Below are 12,296 nucleotides of genomic sequence, written 5' to 3' on the forward strand. Positions count from 1 at the left end.
CAAACGCGAAGGGTTTCGATACTACGACATGATGGCTCGACTATCCTAGCTCGACTTTCTCTGATCGACGTCTTAAAATAAATCAAATATTGTCTCTTAGACCCTCAAAAATCCAAATTTAATTATCGGGCTCGAATTCAAAACTAAAATTCATCGAATCCATTTTTCTTACGGACGTCGAAATTATGGGACGTCACAACTCTCTCCTCTTAGGAAATTTCGTCCTCGAAATTTAGCCACTACATGACCTCAAAAAGATAAAGGTACCGATGTCTCACAACGTGCTCACCGCTTGTGATACAATACACGTTCGTATTAATTCTTAACTCAATTCAGTGCACTAGAACTTCAATGCGACCATCAATACACAAATCAGGTTTAAGCCTATGATCCTCAATTACCAACCTATTACAATTCCGTATCCACAATTCATCTGGATAAGTTATATAATCTAACTCCAAAAATCCAAACTTAAATTGTCACCATATGAACTTGCTGTCCAATCCAATTGTCGATTGCCATACCATATCCACAATTAACCACGTAAATCAACCATCCCTACTCAACGATCGACAATCCCTTAGCTAACAAACAGATAGAAGTCGTTATAATTTCCCCTACCATGCACAAACACGTTCTACAACATATTACTTAGCATCTAATTTATCTTTTCAAGCCGACCATTCGTCTATGGATGGTAGGCCGTACCAACTTATAGCTTCGTTCCCAACACAGTCTGCGGACTCTTTCCAAAACGTGACAGTGAACTTGGGATCACAATCCAAAGCGATTGTTACTGGCATTCCCCGAGGACGTACTATCTATAGCACATATAGCTCAACATACCTATCCAAAGAAAAATCCTTTCGCACCGCTATAAGATAAGCGGACTTCGTTAATTCGCCCACCACAACCAAAATCAAATCATTTCTCTTTTGATTTCTAGGCAATCTCATCACCATTCCATTGTGACAGACTCTCACTATCACTTTAGAGTTTTTAGTGGCTGCAGCAGCCCACTAGACTTATAATACTATACTTGACACACTAGTACGTCTAATACTTCATCACGTGCTTGGCTACAAAGACCTTCCTACCATTCCACTAGTACTACTATCCCAAATTCTGGCACCTCCTCGTACTATCTGGACTAATTCTATAGCCATTGCGATGGATTTCGACAGGTTTTTCTTCTTATGAAAAGAAAGGCCTTTATGGTCAATATCTCAAGAAACTACGTGGCTTTACCGTGTTTTCGATGCGCACTCTGATCACGCGTCTTCCTTAATTGCCACATCTTGCAATCTTGACCTTATTTCAGGCCATCACAAATATCAATAACTCATACATTTATCCGGCAAACCTCACCATATCATCCACTCTTAGCTTGCCATTATGAACTTTCCTTGTTCGTTCCCACAGTAGTCGTTCCACGTATTTGCATAAAATTTCGTTGGTTACGGTTCTCAAACAAAATCTACTCCATCAAGACATTATTGGGTCATTGGTTAACTAGCTCATATGGATCTCAAATGATGCCTAAGCTACTCTAGTTACACAGCACAGGGCTCTCTCTCTGATTCACATTCGGAGGCACAACCGACCTTTACCAATACCACCCAGCATAAAAACATTACTTATTTGTGACATCTCGATCTACTCACAATCTTTCGTTCATTAATCAAAATATAACATTATGCACCTTCAAACAATTTTTTTTTTACTTTGAGAACCAACTTTAAATATATGCAGTGTATGATCGTCCTCACTACTCATCACACATTGCTTAACTTCACTTTGGTCTTTATCATTTCGAACTTTTTAACTCCACGGGCGATCATCACATCTCAAGCTCAATCGCCTAATTTCAATCTATAACAACATATTTGATTGCGGTCTAGATGACTCTCATATACATTCAATCACACCGGCCGTTAGTCCAAACGTTCGTCGTTCACTTTCTTGTGAATTTTTTCTCGCCAATTAGTGCCGTCAATAAATTCGACAACTTAACCCATCAAAGTGTCGCACTGATTCAGACTTATAATCCGCCCTTATCGATCATCACAATCATTTCAAACAAGCTAACCACCAAACTCTAACAATTTAAACCTAAATCCTCATCTTCCGAACTCATCGTCTAATCTACTTGTCTACCACTATACTATATTCTCAAATTTGGTCGTTAACAACTCAAGACTACAATCATGTAATCCAACTGACCCTTAGTCCAAGCAATTCTTATTCGCTTCCCGAACCTCACATCATCAATTAGTTAGGACCTTTCCACCACAATCAACATCGAAAACCATCAGAAGTTAACATAATTTCAAACTTATGACTCACCAAAACCAGTCACCCAAACTTCACATTTCAAAGCTATCGATATGTCATTTCCATCTCAACTTACTGCTCAAAAGTAAATCATTAAATTTCAAACACGTTCACGAGTTCAACTTCACGCATAAAACTTCCTAGTTCTTGTTTGCTTCTTTACGAATCTTCATCATGTCGTTACTCAAGGCCATTAATGAAATTCGATAGCTAAGACCATCAAAATACAACACAACTTTAAACTCATATAATTCATCAATACTAGTCATCTCATTACAAATTCATAATCACAAGTCCAGCCTATTGTAATTCTTTTCCATTTTGAATTATTGTCCTTCTTAGGCAATCGCGCCAAGAGCATAGTTATTGCAGAGAATCTCTCTACAAAATGCCCGTAATGGTCCACCAATTCTAAGAGACTTCGAACCTCTGCTACTAACGTAGACCCCGACCAATCCGTGACCGCATCGATCTTAGTCAGATCCACGGATATCCCTTTATCGAAAACCACCTGACCTAAAAAAGCTAAATGAGTTAATCGAAACTCGCTTCTACTAAACTTGGCAAGCACTTGTACTCCTTAGGGGTCCTCATTATATTCCTCAAATGCCGCTTATAATCCTTGAAACTCCTCGAGTATACCAAGACATCATCTATAAACGCCATCACAAATCGATCCAAATTTTCCTCAATCGTTCCTCTCATCAAATCCATGATGTAGCAAGGGCACTTGTCAAATCAATAGGCATCACAATGAACTCCTAACATCCATAACGCGTCCTAGATGCAGCTCCTCGTACATCCCCTTCCTAAATTTTCAATTGATGACATCCCGTTTGTAGATCGGTCTTGGAAAATGCCAAAGTTCCTTGTAGCCGGCCAAAAAAATTATCTATCCTGTGCAAGTGGGTACTTATTCTTAATTGTCACCTGATTAAGCTGCATGTAATCAACATACAACCTCAACGATTCATCCTTATTCCTTACGAACAACACAGATGCTCCGTACGTTGACACACCGAGTCGGATAAATCCTATATCTCTTAACTCCCGCATTGTATCTTAAGCTTCCTTAAGTTTTGACAACGTCATCCGGAGATTGGTTTCCGTCCTAGCCAACTTAACTACAACCTCTATCTCCTTTTTTGGCAACAACCTTTGCAACTCCCGAGAAAAGACACCAAGAAATACATACACAATCGCGATGTTCTCTATCCCGGGTTCCTCAACCGATACATCAACCACATATGATAGGTAACCTTAAAACTACTCTCCAGTAGATGAGTCGCATCAAGCGACAAAACTCATAAAGTCGAGGTTCCTCCTCGAATACCAACAAACTCAAAACTAACCACATCTAACGGGTTAAACCACATCACCTTATGATAACATTCATCGCAGTCCTAAGACAATGCCTACTAGTAACAACATTAGAGTTAAACATCGCCAGCACATTTGAACCTATCCTCTTCTCGTGACCATTTATAATCAACTTACACCCAAAATAACCTACAATAGGCATTACATTTTCCTTTAGCGACGTTGAAATCCTAAAGACCATTTCCAACCGTTCCAAACTCAAACTAATTAGTTAAACAAACTACACTCCCAACAAGTACCATACGAGGTCCCGCTTACCCCAAAGAAATACTAATAAGGACTCGGGCATATAGCCTTTAAACTTAAGTAACAAACACATGCACAAGATTTCAATCCTACTAACTATCCCAAAAGCCTAACGCTTTTTATCACTCCAAACCATTACTAAATGGATTAGGCTGACATTGTTCTGATACCACCCCGGGCGGGGTTGTCAAACCCCAATCCTCGGGCACACGGTAACCCTACCAAATCGCCTTAGGTTAAAAAGAATAACGTCCCAATCACGTCATCGACCTCTTTAGTTTTCAATCTTCAATTACGCATGCGGAACGTGCAACTCTCAAACATCAAATTGAACAACATGGATAATTAAATAGATAATTACATCAATCAAATCACGAAAGTTTAGCCAAAAATCACCTTGTTTATAATTATCTTTGTTAACCTAAGGATGTGAAATACCTACGAGCCCATTCTTCGGGCCACTTTCTACAACTCTCAAAGATGCCAAGTCAGAAATAACACGACTCTTAAACAACTCCAACAAGATCTACGCCACTTCCAGTTCTTCATGACTAAGGGCCTGGAAATGATTAATAATGACGAGATGAGATATGAATCTCGGTGAGTCCACGCTTAAGCCCGGCTAGGGAGTTGATTTGCTCGGACGTCGTAACAGACAATTACATCATCACAGAGTAAATATTTCAACTACATGCAAGTTTACCCTCTAGAAGCCACTCGTAATGCAATGCAGACGCAACATAACGGTCAAACCAATCAATCCAATGGCAAAACATCACATCACTTGCATGCATAGGACACCACACGTAGTTCATTTATTATTAGAAACGACCATTAGGTCCAAGACACTAGTAAGTTAGTGCTTTCCTAGCGGGATCGTGTATCGTCTCTTACTTCCGGCGACGGCTTCTGATAATTCATATAACTCCGCTCGACCAACCAGAAGACAATGATTATCGACACGGCACGAAGCTAACAAAAATCTTTAAAAAGGCTTCAGCTCTTCACAAGTTGCGACTGGCAAACGAACAGCTAGAAGACACAAACTGATGTGTATCAAGCAACGAGAATACACCGATTGCCAAGACCGACTAACTAGAAGACAATGATTGTCGGGATTATCCAATTATGTGATCACTCAAGCACTTCGACATCCGGCCGGTTCATTTCTTTGAATTTAGTCGAATGCTCGGATACACATGCTCAAACACTTGGCCCAAGGCCATTTTCATTATAAAACATGTAATTTGATCTTATACGTGGTCATATGAATGTACAATTCTATCGACTGACAAATCAAGCAAATTAGGGCGATAAACCTCTAATCGGACCCCCATGGCAACCAACAGTCAATTTCGATTTTCAAATCCAACAATTCAAGAATCAATTAATCAATTGCAGCCGATCGATTTCAATAACAATTTCAACTCCAATTGACAGTTAATCGTGCGCTCGTCTCTAACCTATCGTTCGCTCGCAATCAATCAAATATAATCATCAATTATTCATAGACGATCTAGCTAATTGACTAAATTAACTAATTACGATAATTTAGCCTAAATCACGTTTCTATCTAATTCGCTCGTAATTAAACTACCTAAATGTCATAATTAACTAATTAATATAATTTCGAGCGCAATTAGCATCCTAATTGAGAGTTAGCGGCTAACTCACAACTTGATGATGTTCGGTGATGACTTAGACGCGTCGGTGACGATCACAATTACGCACGTCAACGGCACGAGTTCGAACTACAGGTTTGGGTCACGACGGCTACAAGGTACGGTTCGGGTTATGGCTAATGGCGTGGATCCAAATCGTGCCTTGAGTCTCGGCAACTTCGGAGTTTATGGGTAGGGTCGGCGACATGGGTCGAGCTCACGGGACTCTTGGGTCCAATGGCAACACCGCGGAACACGATTTGGCCGGATCTTAGCTCGGGGCTCTCGGGTTATTGATGAGGCAGCGGTCGAAGGCCCGTTGGGCATCGGGGCCGGGGTCACGGGCCGGCGGTGTTCGGGGACGATGAGGCCGAGTGGCTGGGTTTGCGGGTGACAAGCGAGCGGCGACGAAACGGGTTCGGATCGATGGCGGCCACCGGGGCTGGGTTTAGCGAAATCGGGCAAAGGAGGAGGAGGAGGGGGAGCGCCCTGTGTCCGGACATCGCGCTGTTCGTGGTTCACGGCCGGACCGTCACGCCGACTCGGGGCTGCTGGACAAGCATCAAAGGCGATGAGGAGGAGGACGTCAGAGCCGTGAGTTCGTGCGGCTCACCTGGGAGCTTTGTGGGTGTCATGCCCGGCTCGCGAGCAACAACGACCGGCGGGGGACGGCTGGCGGTTAAACGAGGAACGAGGCAGTGTAGGTGGCGGTGGTGCGATGGAATGAAAACCGGAGGTTGTTGACACCTAAATTTTGATTTTTCTAAAATCATCCATTTCAAGCATAAAATGAGAACTAGTCATAGTTCTCACCAAAAATAAATTTCTCATGCATTGCATATTTACTTTTCGTCAATCGTGCGCATCATTGTGTTCAACTTAAATTGACAAGCGGACGGACTGGGCATCACATGGAAAATTCGACTAAGCATGGGGAGATTGCCGAAAATTCTAAGAGGGCTTGAGCCTATTTTCATATTTAATTCAGCCCATTTATGCTCATTTAAATGTTAAAGGCTCTTAATTAATTCTTTATTTAATTAATTAAAGCCCAATTTGAGCTCGAGATTATACGCTTAAGCCCGCAAGAGCAGGAAATTGAGCTAGCCCATGACAATTCCTCTTGTGGCGGAAATTATTGAGGAGTTTTAATGAGATCGGACTCTTGAAGATCAGAATTTTTAATCCGACGGTCACCCTAGTCTATAAATACCACGTTAAGCTTAGGGTTTAGGGGGACGGATATCATAATACACGGCCAATGTGAGAGGCGTCTCTGCGGTTCGTCTTCATCCACGGACACTTCAAGATACACGGCCATGGAAGGAGAAGGGGTGTCTCCATGGTGAAATTCAAAGAGACGCCCACGCAAAGAGAGAAGGTGGGGACATGGGAATTCGCAAGTTGAGAATCGAAGAAGACCTGCACAAATTCAAAGAGATATCAACGACTTTGCATATCCGATTTTCTCTAACATTCACCAACTGGGATTGCTTGATTAGCTTCATTCTCGGGAAAAGATACCATGCTCCATCGTTGCATCTATCACCGATTCTCCACTAGTCGAACGTGCAGTGGTTTGGTTTTAGTATTATCTCAAGATTTTCCCTTTTATTGCACTTTAATTAGTTCCTGCAGGTTTTCAACAAGACGAGATTTTCACCTCCGATGTGTTTTGGCAAGCTACTTATAAAAACCCAGCGAAGTTGCAATCCCGACCATACTTCCGGTCTCCTATAAACGAGCAACGTCCCGTGCGCTCTTACAATTTCCAGCAAGTGCGGTTCCGGGGAACTCCATACGAAGGGGGCCAATTCATGAGAAGACACGGCCCTTAGAGGGTTCATAATACACACTCGCACCTCCCTCATCGAAGCAGATGGCTTTAACTCGAAGCACTCGTGAGATCCCGATCACAACAAGGCAGTGAGGCATGGACTTCTTCGGTTTGGGAGTTTATGCTTTGAAGGACACAATTCGCACATGCTAACAGGAAGTTTTTCTCCCCATGATTTCTTAAACCCCACCGGATTCTTATTGCAATTTTGTTTTATTGACTTGGGATTAGAGAATTTCACTTTCCTCTCTTGGTTACGGATTTTCAATCAATCTTGCCCAGGGATCTTCTTGAAGCAACCACGTTTGCCCCCATCCGATGAAGTCTATTATTTTGCGGACCCCGATTGAGCGGACCCATCCCCGAGATGCAACCCCAATTTGTCACCGACGCACTCCATTCCAACACTTTGGAGTCCTCTTTCTTGTGCCCAAATTCCCGTTCCGAATACCTAGCGATCTCCGAAGTTTGTCGTGCCTCTTCCCGGTGAGCGCCCGAACTTTGCACCGACGAGAACGAGGAACAACGAGAAGGAACATGCATCGAAAGTTTTTCCATTGATGAATAACATTTCCAATGAACCCCAACCATTGTGGTGTGTTGTTTGTGGTTCCAGGTGTCATTAACCAAACTTTTGCAAGTGCCTTAGCTTGCTCATGCCAGATGTTGAGCCGTGCCATTGAGCTTCAGCCAACAATTCGCTGCACTCCCAATATTGAGAAATCGGCTATGCAATCATCTCAATTCAGTTTATTTCAAGGAGTTCCGCATTCAAGGAGTTCCGCAGCCATGAAAGCTCCATAGCCGCCCATGAACCACCGAGTTCATCGTTCAGCCCAATCTGCAGGCCTCCGAGGATTGTTGATCCGCAATTCATCGAGATTCAAATTTGGCAACATTATCTCGGGATTAGGTAACGATCTTGATTTGAAATATTCTGAAAATTGCTTGCTTAATTTGAATGTCGAGTGAATATTGGGTGAATATGGATTGATCTTATAATATCTATGTGGTAATTGCTTAACTTGAATTTTGAGCAAATCTTGTGGATATTATGCCTATCTATAGAATATTTGACATCTTTTGTTGCTCTATTTAAAATTTTCGAATCCCGAGCATAACGGATAAGATCTGTATCTCGCTTGGGAATTCTGAATATATCTTTAAAATTCGAGAAATTATCTAAAAATTTCAGATCTCGAGAGATAATCTTTCCTAAGTTTAAAAGATATGCAATCCCTTGCGGATAGGGCCATACGCCCTTGAAAATTCGGAATCCCCTAAGGATTTTCGAAAATTCAATAAATATTTGCACGTCTTTAAACAAAACCGCCTATAATGTATGCTCCCCGGTGCCTAGTCCCGTCGGAAAATTAAATCACACGCCACGCCCATGATCTTATGGGATGGGATGATGATTTAAATATAGAAATTCGTATTCTGCCCTTTGGCGAGAAGGGACGTTGTATTTCTATATATTTATCCGCATACCGGCTCGAATCTTCAAGGATGTAGCGGATAAAATCTCGCAGCCTGGCCCGGATCTTCGAAATGAGAAGATTTATCGGAAAATCGGATTTAAAGGTATATTATGGGCATTGTTGTTTAATTTTGTTCAAATTCATCCGCTTCAATTCAAAAATTCGAAAAAAAGTAAAAAAAGGGAAAATTCGAAAATAAAAAAAGGGAAATCAAAATCACAAATCATCAATCGGGAAAAGGCATTTTCATGAAATTTGGTACCGAAAGGGTGTTAATTAAAAATTAACATAACCAAGTCCCCAACCCTAAACCTTCGGTTAGCGTAAAATAAAGTATTCTCCCGTACTTTATTTAGGTATCTAATCTACCTACCAAAAAAGATTAGTGGCGGCTCCTAAATTAAAAATCAAACCTAAGTTGCGAATTGGTAGGGCTTGGGAGAGTCCGTATTAGGTTAGTTAATTCATCTAATTAACCTAATAATCCATTAACCCAAAAATTAATTTTTGGGTCGCGACAGAGGTGGCGGGAGTGGATGGCGTCAGGCGGCCGAGCGGACGCGTCAAGGTTGGACTAAGGCATTGGATTTGGGGCGGCACGAGCTTGGGCTTGGATTCGGTGGCGCGGTAGTAGCTTTAGCCGGCGTAAAGGCTCAACGGCAACTATCAGAGCACGGCCGGACAGGGGCAACGGACTAGGATCACGGCAGCGCAAGCCATGTTTTACGGGCTCGGCGGTCTCGCGGGCTCGAGGTAGCGATAGCAGTACAGCAAGCTGGCGGCACGGTGATAGGGCGATGTTGAGCTCGGCGACACGGGCGGACAGTGGCGGTCTGGGCTGGTGTCGCTCGGCACGGTAGAAAGAAAAGAAGAAAAATGAAGAAGAAGCGTGAGCGAAGTAGAAGGAGACGTGTCGCGACCTCGCCTTCGGAGGGTTTGGCGAGTTTAGAGGTATTGCCATATATCAATGGCGTGAACTCTCTCAAGTCCTACCTCGCGTGACATTGGATTTCTTTTTACCGATTAGCAAGTTAAAATGCTATTAAGAGTCACCACTAGCCTATTGAGGTCGGCTAGAAACCAATCGAAGCATGGAAGGGTTATCTCGATTCCTACGCAACTTGAGCTTCTTGGTTCGGAGACTTGTTTACGCTAACTAGATAATTAACGCCCTTTTGATACTTAACCGATCGATATTCCCTAAGGTGACCACATATTCTGCATATCATTTTAAACTCATCAGATATCTAACCAAGTACTAAATGATCATACATAATATTTTTCTGTCATTTTGTGCAATTGCCTATTTATCCTTAACCTAGCATATAGGGAAAGCGATTAATATGCAATTTTTCAAAAGATAGTGTTGTAAACACTTAATCAGGTAAATATGCCAAATAAATATCAAGATAAGCACATGCAGACCAAATCTATGATGGCGATATTTAAATAAACAATTTCGACGCGAAGATCGAATTATAATAGTTATCAAACCGGATTGGACATTGGTCTTCAATCAACGCCAACCCGAGGCTTGAAAATTCACATTAGGGGTAAAAAGGTCATGAAAATAATTTTTCTAATTTTTCTAAATTTTTCTGATTTTTTTAATACTTTTTATTATTTATTATTTAGTACTTTTTTATTTTTTAAATGGAGCCGGGTCCGGGTCGGGTTCTCGGATCCGGGCCTGGACCAGGTCGTTGGACCTGGTCGGGCCCGGGGAGAAAGGACCCGACCCGGGCCCGGTCAGAACAACACGGGCTCAGCCCACTTTTCTTTTTCTTGACTGAACTAGGCCTAAATTTCCTTCTGGCCCAGCTCCTCAGCAGCCCATTCGCAAGATGCAAAACAGCCTAGGCCCAGCTCCTTTTCTTTCTCTTTCACGCCAGCCCACTTAGATAGCCCAGACCCAGCAACTTTCCTTCTTTCTTCACCAGCCCAGTCCGCCTAGCAACCAAACCTACACGGGCCCAGCTCCCTTTATTCTCCTCCACGCCAGCCCATCCTCCCCTCCTCTATGCAGCAGCTCATCCAACCAGCCCAATGCAGTCAACAAAAAAACGTGCGATAACCTAATGCTCATGTTCATCGTCTTCTCCACGCTGCAAAGCTCACTGTGCCTGAAATTGTGGCCATAACTGGCGCCGCCTCCAGCCAGATTGAAGGCGCTGAGAGAGATGAGGAAGAGAGAGAAAAACAAAGAAAAAGAAAAGAAAAGGACAGAAGAAAAGTAGGAGAGAGAGTGATAAGATGGGGAGTTTCAGCCGAGGTGATAGGGAGGGGCCACGGTCATGTCACAACTTTGAGAATTTTGTCTTGTAGTGCAAATTTCCGAGGGCAGCTTAGTAATTTGATAAATAGATATCAGTAGGTCATTTGGCTTAATCGACTGAGGGCAAATTGAGATTTTCACTTATAGGGCTCAGTCGAGATTAGGTTCAAATGCGAACGATCTCAGTACTACGACGTGACGGCTCAACTATCCTAACTTGATTTTCTCTAACCGACGTTTTAAAATAAATCAAATATTGTCTCTTAGACCCTTAAAAATCCAAATTTAATTATTAGGCTCGAATTCAAGACTAAAATTCATCGAATCCATTTTTCTTATGGACGTCGAAATTCCGAGACGTCGCAACTTCTGTGGAATTTGGAAGGGAGAGTTGGTATAACTGCATTGGGCGTTAATTGCACCATTGAAACAACTACCATCTTTGGGATTATGGAACTCCAATAGTCCAATTCATGTCTGAGTCACCCATGAGGCCATGGAGTTCCCAACGGCTTCCGCACCTTGTTTTCCTCGACCCTAAAAAGGAAAACGAGGGGCTGACACGGCTTCTCTGCCCCTAGTATAGCGTCAACATTTCATCTGATCATCGTAAATAATCAGAAACCTTTAATAGCATAGCGTCAGCACTTGATCTGATCAACGGCTCAGTCCGAGTAAGGTGCTTGCTCTTCAAGATCTTATGCATTGAATTGAGGAATTTGCGAAGAAAGCTCCTATGGGCCATCACTTAAATTTCAAATACGCGTTCACAATCAAATATTTGTCTTTTTCTATAGGAGGGAATGTTCTCTTGGGTAGGCATGCCCCACAAGCGGACATGAGGAATTTGCAAGGAAAGCTCCTATGGGCCATCATTTAAATTTCAAATACGCGTTCACAGTCATATATTTGTCCTTTTTTTAAACATCAGTCGAACGGGCACATTGTCTCTACTCTCTCCTTCGCTTACTTGTCTTTCTTGCCCAGGTTCGCTTCTCTCTCTGACTCGTCTGATTACTCGCGGTCGACTTCTAATTTTGCTCATGCGCTTGTCCAATGATTGTTTTGTTTCGAAAATCTAG

General features: G+C 42.4%; 1 protein-coding gene across 2 annotated transcripts in view; it reads right to left on the reverse strand.

Moving 5' to 3' along the window:
• LOC115728661 (disease resistance protein RUN1-like) overlaps positions 1–12,296 on the reverse strand; it is a 1,102,447-nt gene that overhangs the window by 232,055 nt on the left and 858,096 nt on the right. The window lies entirely within an intron of this gene.

The sequence above is a fragment of the Rhodamnia argentea genome, chromosome 1 (assembly GCF_020921035.1).
Source record: "Rhodamnia argentea isolate NSW1041297 chromosome 1, ASM2092103v1, whole genome shotgun sequence".
In the NCBI taxonomy this organism is placed as follows: Eukaryota; Viridiplantae; Streptophyta; class Magnoliopsida; order Myrtales; family Myrtaceae; genus Rhodamnia; species Rhodamnia argentea.